General features: G+C 32.8%; 1 pseudogene; it reads left to right on the forward strand.

Moving 5' to 3' along the window:
- LOC149531400 (putative aldo-keto reductase 3) overlaps window positions 1-11942 on the forward strand; it is a 49002-nt pseudogene extending 37060 nt beyond the window's left edge.
- Window positions 11943-13212: the final 1270 nt, after the last annotated feature.

Here is a 13212-nt window from a genome sequence, read left to right on the forward strand (position 1 = left end):
AAATTCATGTTTTCATAAAAGCTATTGTCTAGTAACATCCTAGCAAATCTCATGCCTCTAAATTTCTAATGATGTCTGTATATGTCAGATCCCAATTGTGACAGTCACAAATAACACATTACATATCTTCCTGGAATGTTCTTGACAGGAAGAGATCCCCTGTTTTAAAATAAGACAAATCAGAGTCAGTCCATTTAAAATTCAGATATACAAATATAGGTGGCACACAGTCTATTAGAAACTTAAGCTTCCACTCTACTTACCAAACATGAGAGTCACAGTTGTTGTTCTAGTTATCGACCATCACAAAAACATAGCCATGAGGCACATGCTGTAAATGGATATAACATGAAATGTAGAGATTTTAGTTAACTTTATTGATCATGTAATCAATGAATAACAAAAGGATATGTGATGTGTGAAACCTCTATCTTTATGGATATTGTAACTTTAATTCCCATATGAGTATTGTTTCCAGTGTATCAAATTATGTTAATTCATTAGGATTCAACTGTGAGGAGGGTTTGAGTCAAAACTTATACATTTAGCATATTTTGCAGCGGGACCATTGTCTTCTACACCCAATATAACATGTCAACAAGCTCTTCACCATATGCAGCAAGAACATAAAAATATAATTTCTTGGATTCAATCAACAGTAAAGAAAAATTGCATATTTACTTGAAACTACTTTGAAGCCTCTATGATAAACTTGTAAATCTTTAAATGGCACTACAATTTATTACTGAGAGACTTGGTCCAGAAAGATAAGATGGATGACTGAATAGATTTTCCCCAACTAACAATTTGCTTTTCTGAGACTTCAGGAAATGCTATCAAGATCCTTTACAAATCAAAATTGGGGCAATTATATTATTTGATGAGAACCTGACTTTGCCCTCAATAATTAGACATTTTTCCCTTCACAAACTCCTTACATTCTCAATTTTGACTCCTTAAACATAGACATAGCTTTGATTTTCATTGTTTCCCACATCAAGGTAACATCAATGGCCATAAGCAGTGATGTTCAAATTAAATTTAAAAAGGACCAATAATTATGGCAAGGTAGTTAACTAAGTCCAACCCCAAGCCTTCCTCCAACAAAACCTAATATGACATCCATAACTTGATTTTGGAGTAAAAATAATGACTATTACAGCACTATATATTTCTTTCACAAATAAAATACCAACAAGATAGGTATCAAATGACAGTGGTCATGAATCAATTTGTCAAGATGCCAAATGCATCTAGTCACCATATACTCTAAAAGCTTAATTGCCCTGAGACAAGATTCATGGGCAGGAAAATAGCCAGTATACAAATTGAGAAGAACTGAAATATTAGGCAGAATCTACAAAATAGCAAGTAAACTAGATTTCAAAAAGTTTGCTATCAATATGTATGGCATGTGCCATATAGCAAGCAACGTAGCAGCATCCCCAACACAAGTGGTAATTCTGTGGGAAGGAACACTGATATCAAATATAAAATTTGATAAGAAAGAGACAAAACTCATTTTGATATTTCTTATGAAGGCTTGACCATGAAATCGTAATAGGGGAACCCATATCAATTGGACCATCAAATTGTGAGAATACTTGCTCAAATACCCAACAAATCACAAACTTTCCAACAAACTCAAACTCTTTGCAAAAATAAGGTTGGGGACTTATCTAGGCATGTGTGCAATTGTGTTAACTAATCAAATATTGTTATACAAGAATACATTGCAATTTTGGCTTGTAGAAGAATATTAAATGGGTTGGTGGTAAGAAACTCTTTCAAGTTACTCCTGATTACATGTATGCTTGACTACCCTCTGCGGATTGGTGCAATTAATTGAACCTCCTATGAGGTCTTCATGATTCTAGGAATGTTTGGGCTAAGAGACAAGAATTTGGTCTAATTATCTACCTAAAAAAGTCATTTTTTCAGATAGTTTTGTTGCTTAATAAATTGGTTGTAGGGGATAACTCTTCTAAGTCTATCTAGATGCCACATTATCTATTGTTGTGAATAATGTGGCAATGCAGGTTCATAAAGATAAAGATGATGGTAAGAAGTTCTGTCCAGATGGGGACTCCTATTCTTTATGCTAAGTGTCAGAGAAGTCTTTCAAAAGGTGCAAGTAAATGTTAGAGGTATTATCTTTGAGACAAACTCTATTCAAACAATTTGATGCACCTTAGGCATATAGCTTGTGCCAGCCCTTGCAAAGAAATGGTTATTTAAAAATTTTGAGCCAATGATACTATTGTAGACTTAGAAAGTATATGTTGGTTTTCTTAGATCATATCTGTACAGAATATTCCTTTGCTTCAACTATTTTTAGTTGCAAAATGTAGCTAGGAGTAGAGAAAAATGACATCACTAACAAAAAAAATAATCTCAATATATTTTTCTCTACATGGATGGTTCCTCAAATGTGATGATCCCTCTCAATATCTGCTATAATTTTTCTTATCGTTTTGGTTTTGATTTATTGTGATTGAATATTCATTAAAAACATATATTAAAATGCAAGTGCAATTCTGTTTGACAACAAAAATGAACATCATATATCTTCACAATAAAATACTGTTATAAAGAACATTAAGCAGATATGAAGCTTCTAAATATAATGGAGGTTACAGATCTACTGTAACAATTCTCCCTTTATATGAAGTTGTATATAGATATAAACATTATAAGAAATTAAATATATTATTCAATTACTATGAAAAGAAACATTTCACTTAACAAAAACTAATATATCAAGTACCTCCATTTGAAGAAAAATTATCACTTGTTGCTTGAACATCATGGATACTTAATTGATGAGTAAGTCTTGACAATAAAGATGCCTATTTTTTGAATCTCTCACATTTCCTTTTTGCATTCTGATCTTCTTGGAGAAGTTCTTCAATCTTTGTTGTACCCTGAGAGCTGTTTGAAGTAGAATTGAAAAATAATATATGAGGAACATAGAAAACAAATATAACTAGTACCATGGCCATATTAGCCACATGTAATTAACCTTCACCTGACAGAGCTATAAAGTTGAGTCAGCATTTCCTTTTTGGCTTTCTCAACTTGGCAGAGCACCACAACCTGTCAATCATTGAAGGACAAGTTAATACTCATGAGAACCATACAGAAGAACACCTATTTCTGTAGTGCTTTAATGCAATGATGTTCTAAGGTTCTTACTTTGGGTACATTTGCAGCAAGACTATTCAAAACAACTTCCACATAACCACATACTTCCTGAGACATCAACCTCAACTCCTCCTCTGGATCAACTGGTCACCTGGCCATTGTATCCTAATTACAAAGAACATGAATAAACTGAACATTAGCTTTGCCTCAATATTTAATTTGTGTCTTGTTAGATAAATTAAGACGCATCATGATCAATCAACCTTACAGAAGGAAAAAACCACTCCTAGCATTTTCATTAAATAATTAATAGAAAACCAGCACAAATGTTTTTTACCACATTACATAAGTTTGTTTTAAGAATGCAGACTGTAAAGCGTAGAGCTACTACAATTTTATTGTAAAGAAACTATGAGAAATAAATTGGCACATTGTTGAAAAGTCATCTAAGCTCCATATGAATGGATATTCCTAATAGTACATGAGTCTGTGTCTCATCTCACATTCAAACTCAGTGACCTTCATTACCTAAGTTGAATTCCTTCTAAAAGGTAGCAACTAAGAGATAAAAAGATTTGTATGGTTGATAATTGACAATAGTTCCATAGGGCAGACTAAAGGGGAATCTATTTGTCCATCTCACATTCAAACTAAGGTTTTGTATATCATCTCCATAGTTTCTATTTATCACTTCGGCTAAGATATATTATAATATTAATGAAGTTGCACAGACCATAGTCAAGGTACCTAGTCCATTAAGAAATTTATAAAATTAACTAAAACATTTACAAGGTAGTTATCTTGAACTAAGATACATGGCATGTACATCGGCAAAGATTTTTAATTTTTTACATTAATCTTCTTAACTATAAAGGTCAAAACTTTGCATGGGCATCCTATACTGTATTTCAATATAGTTATGCTTATATTGATCTATCTTATTATTTTAGTTAGATACCTAAGTTACTTGCGGCAAAAAAATGTCTTCCAGTTGATGTCAAAAGCATTGACAAAATATGCAAGCTCATCATCCTTTATCTGCAAGAGTCATTCGATGAAAATTCCTACAAAAATAACAAAGTTCCAGATACAAGTAAACAATAATGTGCTACTCATCTTGCATACTATGCCTTCGCACACCTGAGATATTAATATCTTTAATTTATGAAATAGTAAATGCTACCACCAAAATCTCTTCAAATTCTCAAGCTACCAACTAGTAGTTTGTATAATATTTCTGCACTTCGATTCTCATTCAGCCACCTCAAGCTACAAGAGCCTCTTCTCATATAAAAAGAATGTTACCTTTAAAAAATTAAATTATGCCTCTCAAAGCTTGATTCTATTCCAAGCTATGGCAGCCTCGTGATCACATATATGTATGCCATAGAGATGTGTTAAAGAGACATCATACTAAGACAGCTTTGTAGTCTACTACTCAAACCATAGTAAGGTCTCACAAACAAAAGATTAGACTTTACTATTAGAGACTAAAATTTTACAGTAAAAAATCTGACTATTATACTTACAGTTTAATAATAGGATGAGCCACGACCACTTAAGTATCCACCACCCATGCCACGACTTGAATACAAAGATGAGTAAGAACCTCCACCAATCTGAATACAACAGGAACTAGTTAATATTGTTACAAAATTAAACAAATCAAAACAGAAAGATATCAAGTTACATAGATTAGCACCGCTAGATGAAAAATAGTCAAACACATCACAACCTTTGTTTTCACGCTGAGAAGATGCAGCATAGGAGATGACAAAATAAAGGAATTAAGTCAGTAATATACTAATGTTATATTTTTAGGAATTAAGATGACATATACTTTCAATATAGATGATATGAACTTTTAAAATGGAACCACTAATGTTAACAAATAGTGTGAGATGAAAATACATAATTTCTCTACAACCAAACTCTTTTAACACCTGCAAGCTATATTCTCTTAGCTCCTCATCAGTTTCAGATGCACTTTTACAATAGTTAATAAGTAGGGGAATAGTTTCATTTAGATGTGGTCCAAACTTGTACGCAACAGCTTGACTGCATGGGGAAAGGACATATATTAGAATAAGACTATAGCTTATATAGCTAAAGGCCATTGATGATACATTGATGAACACGTGGAGTACAAGATTAAAAAATGGAAACAAAATATAGAATCGCATTTTTAAGTAACATAAAATTTCACAAATATTATATTTTTTTTATATTTTCTATATCAGTTACAATATTCAATTATTTTTCAAAAGGCCTTCACTTTTTTAGCTTCTAAAACCATTTTTCCCATAAGAACCAACCATCAACTACCCAACACGGCAATATATTATTAGTAAGTAGAAGATATTTTCCACAGCAAGTCAAATTATGATATTGCTATGCGGATTCAACTTTTTAGATTTTAAGTTAAACTCATTCACCCATGTTTCATGAGTAATAGTTCACAAGGACTCATCTTTCATGAGAATGAATGGAACACTTAGCATTCATTGCAATTAGATGATGCTCATAGGTGGTGGATAAGATAATATTATAATTTATTAACTATAAACTAACACTATGGATCATAAACAAACAAAAGACTAGTAGACTGAAAATGTGTTCTTAGCAAAAATAGTTGTCTATTTATTTAATGTGACAAGAATGTATTCAGAGCCATGCATGAGAATCTCAAAAGAAGTTCAGCCTTCACTGTTTGACTGTCATGGCTATACTAGGATAACTGTGGTACAAGGGGTGAATTGATAAATGTGTCCCTACAATTGGGACTGACAATAGCAACAAATAAATAAGCAATATTTGAGAGAGATTTAAACAACATAGATCACCTGGAAGGCTCTTAAGGTTGGTGCTACATGACAAAATTAGAGGTTTGAAAAGCATACTTGAATTACTAGTCACAATGGGAAATAGAGGCTTGTTGCCTAGCGCTTGGAGAGCTAATGTGGATCCAGAACTGTAACATTTCTCATTCCTATAGATGTGATTTGAGATATAACAATGCCTTAATATTGACTATGAAACTCAGTCTTTGCTTCTTTATAGTTAGTTCTGCAATTTATATTGCCAAAGCATTGATGAGAAATATCATTCAGTGTGAATCTGTGATTTTCTCAAGTAATCTGGTTCCAGATGTTTGGTGTAACAGGATCACAATGTACTAGTCATTTGAGTTCTTAGTTTTCAATATTGGAATCAAATTAAAAAATCAAATTATAGTGTCATTCAAACTTACCATATCTGAAGGGATATAGTGGCTGAAAGTGCATATTAGATTCGTGGCACTGAATATAATGGCTGGAAATTGCATATCAAACCTGTGTAGGATAATATCAGTCTTTCTGTTGCAGATCATACTTCATATTATACCTTAAAGTGGTCATTTACTAGTCCCAAAGTGGTCTACAGAAGCCTACAATAGCTAGCTAACATCTGGATGTGATACATGTTGATTATATGGCATTAAAACCTATGGATTGAATTGTTACAGTTTGATTTGTGACTGATAATAGGTCTGTAATCTCTCTTTTCAGTCTTAGCAGTAAACAATAAAGTCATATTTTGCCATATCATTTAGCTATACATGTTTTCATTCATTGCATAGTCATTTCCTTTAATCATTTGTAATCTGTTATCATAAACAAGCATCAAAGTGAACTCAGCCAAAGTCAGATCAGAATTGCCAAACTTTGAAACATCACCATTCCTAGGAGTCCAAAACATACATCAAACCAAACAAAATGGAAAAATTGGATTGGGTTTGGGTGGGGATCTTTCACAATTACTTATTGATGCTTAATCTATCTTGTGGTCTTGAGGATTTGCAAAACTTCATGGAAATCAAACTACCATGTTTGAATTAGAAAAGAATCGATGTATAAAATAATAGCAATAAAGAATATAATAGAAAGTAACTGGTATGCAAGTATTCTTCTATTAATCTCCATATAAATTTGTTAAGAAGATGCAGTAGTAATGGTCGTCCCTCGTCAAGTATGCCAATCGCGAGATGGATGGACTAAGGGTTCTACTCAGAGGCTCATTCCATGCCCTTGGCCTTGGTTGAGGAAGAATATCTTTGATCCTCTTAACAAGGAACATAAGATTAATAATTATTTATCTGATTTCCATCAAACATCATATTTGGGATCAATTTGAAAATGTTTGATAGAAAGATGCACCGGTACTGGTTCTGTCATTAAATACAACAACTACAAGATGATAGATGTCCTGCCATTCTCATGGCCCAAGGGGCCATATGACTTGGACACTCATTATGTGCCCTTGAGTTTAATTGAGGAGGATAGTCTCAACTCTCCTAGCATCCTATCAAGCTTTTCCACCGAATTCCTAATATGGTCAACTATTAGAAGTATGCAGTGAAATGGATACAAGTGAATTTAGGGTGTTCTGTTTTCAATATCATTTGTATAATGATCATAAATTCTTGACAAAATTTTCTCTAAATTGAATTGCAATTACGTATTTTATATATAGAATACTATTTATAAATAACTTGTGTTGTGGGACTTGTTATTTTTGGGCAAAATCCAATATATCCCATAAAGAGATCATTATGCTGCTTGTGTAGGAGCCCCATCATTCTGAAGAATCATACCATTTTTTGTAGGCACCTAAAAGGAAATTTCCATAAGGAGTTGATGCCTTCCATTGGTTAAGATAAAAACTTAAAATAGATGTTTGAGGAGTGACTGCAGAAGATACTTGAGCAACCGTAACACAATTATTGTTGTTTTCTAGAAAGCCTTAAAGCATCTACAAATGTAGCAAACTGAGGCAGGCAATCACATTTTAATATGCAATAACAAACAATTCATGCACTCTCTTAGGTTACCATACTCAAGGCCCTAGAGCCACTGGGCTCTAAAATGACAAATAAAACTTCAAACTAAGAACATGCAGCATGAAATTAATTACTAACTAATGTCATTATGCCAACATCACTACTACACTGCATCCTGGAATAGTTTAACAATATACACTACTTCCAAATGGCATTTAAAGTATGCGAGCTAGAAAGCAAATCTAGGTAACAAAAATGAGGGTCAATGTTTTACCCTGCCATTTGGCAGAGTCAGTCAAATATATTCAACCTACCCTTGAAAAACATGAGATTTGTTGAACATCCTTAAGATTCATTTTATTTTTTTCCTTACCTGTAACTCGTGGTATGCAGAATAATATTGTGGATATCTTCCATTTGACCCCCCAAAAGCTTCCTTCCATGTATCTAGCAGGACCAAGATCTTTTCTCTAACATTTAAATCAGGCTACAAAATAAAATACAAATAAAACCCACATAAAGGATTGCTGAAAATATGCACTAAGAGCACAAACCGAAAATTGTTTAAGCTACAACCCAAAAAAACATGTGCAAGTTACACAAAAGATTTTTTTATAGACCTTTTTCTTTACTATCTTGACCATTTCATGTAGCACATCTCTCTCGACAACTTGCAAGTGAACGTTATCACCACAATTTTTTGTAAGTGTCTCTAATAGTTGCAAAAATAACTAGGAAAATATTAAATCAAAGTTACCCATCAAAGTCAATCATAAATGAATTCTTACTATAGTAAATTTTTTGCACTCAGAATTCAACCAAATATCTCAGTAATGATATCTTAAAATAAATCAAAATGTATATAGAAATTTATAATATCATTCAATACTAACCATCAGAGAAAGAATTTGGATCTTAGGATTCTTATTGGCAATGCGTTTCTTAATTGCTTTGATTACTTCCTTTGCTTGTCTGTTCCAACACAATCATATTGACCAATATAGACCCTTCATTACTATCACCATATCCAAATGTCCATTTATAAGAAAGAACTTAGAAGACAGAGCTGTTAACCTACTTTATAAAAACCATACCAACATCTCTTATGCGAACTCTATTCATATAAAAAAGATGGGATTAAATTCTTCGAACATGGACTACCATTAATGCATAATACAGAGCAACTACCAATAAAATAATGTCAAATTGGATTTACAAAAGAGGATAACAGTGTATCAATATTTGCAAAGCATAATCAAGAAATCTGAACCTAAGGTGGATTAAAGCAATTTAGCATGATTCTATGCCTTGTAACTCAGAGATGAAGGTATTTCCAAATATTTTGTATGACTTCTCATGTTAGAAAAAAGATTATACAGACACATCTTATAAATATAGCCAAGATAGAATATATGACAAAAGGAGTAAGATTTCTTTGTGCCATTCAAGGTTCTTGGATAGGCAGCATGAATAAAATGAAATGCTTTCATTTCCTTAAAAATTCTTGAAATCCATGTTTGATTGTGACTACCATACATGTTGATCTGAGCATGCCTGGCTCCCAGTTACTGCTATGATATAGTTTAAGATTACTACTGTAACTGATAAGTGGTGATGTAGAGGAGCAAATTTGGATAACAGTTTCTATATGTTAGGTGTCGAGAAGCTTCACTTTAGAATTTAAAAAATGGTTCTACCATACATGTTGTTTTATTTTGTGTCATCTTGGAAAACATTGGATCATTCATGTAAACAAACCTAACAAGCTCTCTTGTGTGTTTATACTTAAGTTCTAACGTTTCTTTTCCAGCCTGCACTAGAAGACTCTTCTGAAAAGTAATTCAACATTATAACATAATTATGAGCTACGAAAGCATCAACTGTATCAAATCCTTTCATAGCTGAAAACTATATAAACCATCACTAAAAAGTGATCAATATTACTCAAAAGATGCATTTTTTAAAACCATTGATTGATCAAAAGATGCACATCTTGTTTCCAACTCGTACTGTTTCCATTTCTTAATCTATTAATTCTCTGAGCTTGATTGTTCTAACACTGTGCATAATGATTTTATTGTTCCTTCCTAAATAGGCTTTGAAAGGTATTAGAGAGAAGGTGCATATTATAACTAAGTTTGGATTGACTTGGAGTAATGGAGAATTTGGTGTGAAGGGAGATCCTGCATATGTCAGGGCTGCTTGTGAAACAAGCCTCAAGAGGCTTGATATAGACTATATTGATCTTTATTAATAGCACAAGGTGGATATTACTGTACCCATAGAAGCTACTATAAGTCTTCGGATTCCAAACCCTTAACCTTGCACCAAAATACTATTTTGTCATGGTGCTGTAAGTTTTAAGATTCAAAATCTGTACTACTGTGACAGGTTTTTTATTTTAATCTTATTTATAAAATTTTGGGCAATGGTTTTTCTCCAAAAACTACATAGTTGAATCTTGAATTTGATTTGATGTGAGAAATATATTTTACATATCAATTCTTGAGATTGATAAGTATGAAATATTTTCTACAGCAAGTCAAATTGTGATTTTACTACAAGGATTCAACTGTGTGGTTTTCTAGTGAAACACATTGACACAAGTTATTTTAATAGTGGTTCACAAGAACTCATTTTTCATAAGAATGAATGGAACACGTAGTACTCATTACATTTAGATGATGCTCATAAGGTGAAGCATTAAGCCTTTCCAGAAGGTTACTAAGTGCAATACTACTCCAACTTATTGTCATGAGAGATGAGTTCTTATGAAGCTAATGTAACATGAGTCAATGAATTTGTCTCAGAAACAAAAAAATCAAAATTTCAAACCTCTAATTTCACTAGAAAATATGTGTCTAATAATCAAGGTTGTATGGCTTTGGAGGGCAAGATTGTATCCCTCTGGCTCTTTACCGACGCCTAGCAAAACATAAGAAATCTTATAACAAGCAAATCAATTTTCCTTTTATACAGATGGGTGAACTGAAGAAGTTGGTAGAAGAGGGAAATATAAAATATGTGGGTCTATTTGAAGCCTCTACTTCAACAATCCGTAGGGCCCATGCAGTGCATCCAATCACTGTTGTGCAACTTGAATGGTCTCTCTGGAGTAGGGATTCTGAGGCCCAAATTATTCCCAACTCTAGGTAAACGTTGTGACGATATAATACCTCAACAGTCAGTGATTCAATGTTTACTTTATAGATTGCAGAGAACTGAGAATAAATATTTGTGAATTGGGTTCACAGTATATACCAAAAGTTGAAGTTTTTAATAAGATTTTTTTTGAACTTTGTTCCATTTGAACTTAGATAAGGAATACAAGCTTACTTATATTTATTTTATTTCATTTTATTCCATTCATAGGGAGTTGGGGATTGGGATTGTTCCATACAGTCCTTTAGGCATGGGTTTCTTCAGCACAGGAGGAAAACTTCTTCAAAGTGTGACAGATAATGACTTCGTAAGGTAAAGGATAGGATTTTTTTTTTCCATTTAATAATTGTACCATTTTAAAGATGATCTGATGTTGAGTTCAAACATTGAGACTGAACAACAAAGTAAAATCTAAACAAAAATCTACATGACAAGACTGAAAATAAAGGTAAAAATTAATTTGATTTGATTTTGTCATTGTTGATTGTTTCATATCATAATAATTGATTTGTTAAATAGGGGAATCCGAGGTTTTAAGGTGAGAATCTTGAGCGGAACCAAGATCTATTACTAAAGCTAAGTAAGATCAGTTTAAGAAAAGGGTGCAGCCCAAGCCAGGTTGCTCTTGCATGGGTTTAAGACCAGGGAAATGATGTTGTCCCCATTCCTGGAACCACCAAGATGAAGAACCTGGATGATAATATCTTCTCTCTCGGTAAAATTGACAGCAGATGACATGAATGAAATCAAAGCCATCTTTCCTGTAGATGCTGCAGCTGGAGACCGACACAAAGCTGTTGATTTGCAATTGACCTGAATAAATTTATAAATGCCCCCATACAACACTCTCCATTGAATTAAAGCATGTAAATGTTTGTGTTCCAAAGCAGAACATTTGCAATTGAGCTAGATGAATAAAGGGCTCTGAAGAGTTAGCAGCGTTAAAAAAAAAAGAATCTAAATAAATGGATTTTTTAGCCTTGTACTATATCAGTTATAAATGTTTATTATTGAAAATGTAGTATTTTTAAAGTCTATTAATAGATTATTTTCAAAGCCTATTAATAGAACGCTTTTGGTAAATGACTCTATAAAGAGTTTTATAAACCTGGCGGAAATATATTTCGTTAATAGTAATGATACTGGAATTTTAACATTTATGCATGACAATATTTATGGACTAGTGATAAACCCAAACCCTTCCACATGGATCTTAAGTAGGAGTTAGTAATAAAGATCCAATAAATGAGTCGTAATGTCTCCAAGGTTCTCTCAGAGACTTTGATATTCAACCATTGTTACTCCACATAACTTGTGGGCTTGGACATCAGGATAACAATATGCCATTTATTATCAGTGCATGCCAAGGATACATTAGAGGTTTTCACCCCATATGTCAACAAATTCATGTTTCAAAGTAGATAATCTAGAATGTCCATCCGGTGCCAATTCATGTTTTATTATCAAGACAAAGCACAAGAACCGGTAGCTACAAATAAATCCAAATTTCCTTGAATTTCCTTGAAACAATATGAAACACACTCAAAGAAGTGGTATAACATTGAATAAGACCCATATTACATTACAAAAACCATATAAAAATCTCAAAGTCTTTCTAATACAAATTTCAAACTCGTTTATGATCATATTAATTTAAACAAAAATAAGTATATAATGGTAAGAAGTTGCATGCAGAAATTATTTATAATATTGCATTCAAATTCATTGATATACACAGAAGTAGTGCCATGTAGAGTGTGGGAAGGGTCTACGTTGTATGGGTATGTCTCTCTTGATACAGAGGTGTGACACCTAAGAAAGAAATGGTAGCCCTCGTTCACTATGTTGTGTACACAGATGTCACTTTTCTTGATACTTTAGAGTCTTAGACACTAATAAAATTATTGTAGGGAAATTCAGTCAACTTACTAAATCTATTATGACACCTCCATTCTAAACGACATTATCATATTAGACTTTGTGATCCAACGTATTGAAGAAATTACCTTAATATTGAAGAATTAATACAAGTGATGTTGCAAGTGTAGTGAGATTGCTTCCAAATTCTGACTCTTCCACAATACCAC

Source organism: Cupressus sempervirens, chromosome 11, assembly GCF_028749045.1.
Source record: "Cupressus sempervirens isolate cs-2001-9-10 chromosome 11, ASM2874904v1, whole genome shotgun sequence".
Lineage (NCBI taxonomy): Eukaryota > Viridiplantae > Streptophyta > Pinopsida > Cupressales > Cupressaceae > Cupressus > Cupressus sempervirens.